Below are 695 nucleotides of genomic sequence, written 5' to 3'. Positions count from 1 at the left end.
CACACAGGAAGAGAGGGCCCTCTCTACCTCTGGACATTGCAGAGACTGGGTATGATAGCAGAACGGATACAGTTATCAATCTACTGGCATGAGGATGAAGCTGCCACATGGGGGAGTTTGAGGCTAAAAGATGCAAAGAAGTGGTGCCAGAGCCTTGACAGCCCTGGAGACCGCCCTTATAAGGAGTTTATCTTAGGTCCAATATTAAGCCTTTTTTTTTTTTCAGGGGAAAGCATGAATGCAGTCACCCACTACCACAAATTATGCAGTCTAGTTTCCTATATTTGGGGAAATTGCAGGGGCCAACACATCCGGAGTGCAACGGGTAAACCTCACCCTGGGAAAGCCTCCTTCATGATCATGGTGTCTCCCCTGCCAGATAAGTATATTTAAACCATTTTAAATCTGGGCTTTCTCACGGCCAACAGCATCCTAACAGACACAAAGGACACATGTTGGAGACAGGGAGACCAGTGAGGTGGCTGTTGTTTATATTGGCCCAGAAGTTATGATGGTGGATTGGCCTAAGGCAGTGGCCTTGGGGATGAAGAGAAGTGGGCAGAACCAGGAGAGAGTTGTAGTCGGGAGGAAAAATCAATAAAGTATGGTGCTTGACAAGTGCATGGGGGCATGAGAGGGAGGGTGGAGTTTTGGAATTCACTCAGTCACATGTTCCTGTTGACTTCCATGGTAAA

General features: G+C 47.5%; 1 non-coding gene across 1 annotated transcript; it reads right to left on the bottom strand.

Moving 5' to 3' along the window:
- Window positions 1–223: 223 nt before the first annotated feature.
- On the bottom strand, window positions 224–387 carry LOC111760107 (U1 spliceosomal RNA). The gene has a single exon (XR_002793902.1). It is a non-coding gene; the product is annotated as a U1 spliceosomal RNA (small nuclear RNA).
- Window positions 388–695: the final 308 nt, after the last annotated feature.

This window comes from Dasypus novemcinctus, chromosome 12 (assembly GCF_030445035.2).
Source record: "Dasypus novemcinctus isolate mDasNov1 chromosome 12, mDasNov1.1.hap2, whole genome shotgun sequence".
NCBI classification, from domain to species: domain Eukaryota; kingdom Metazoa; phylum Chordata; class Mammalia; order Cingulata; family Dasypodidae; genus Dasypus; species Dasypus novemcinctus.
The sequence above is the reverse complement of the archived record's forward strand: the minus strand, read 5'-3'. Positions and strand labels throughout refer to the sequence as shown.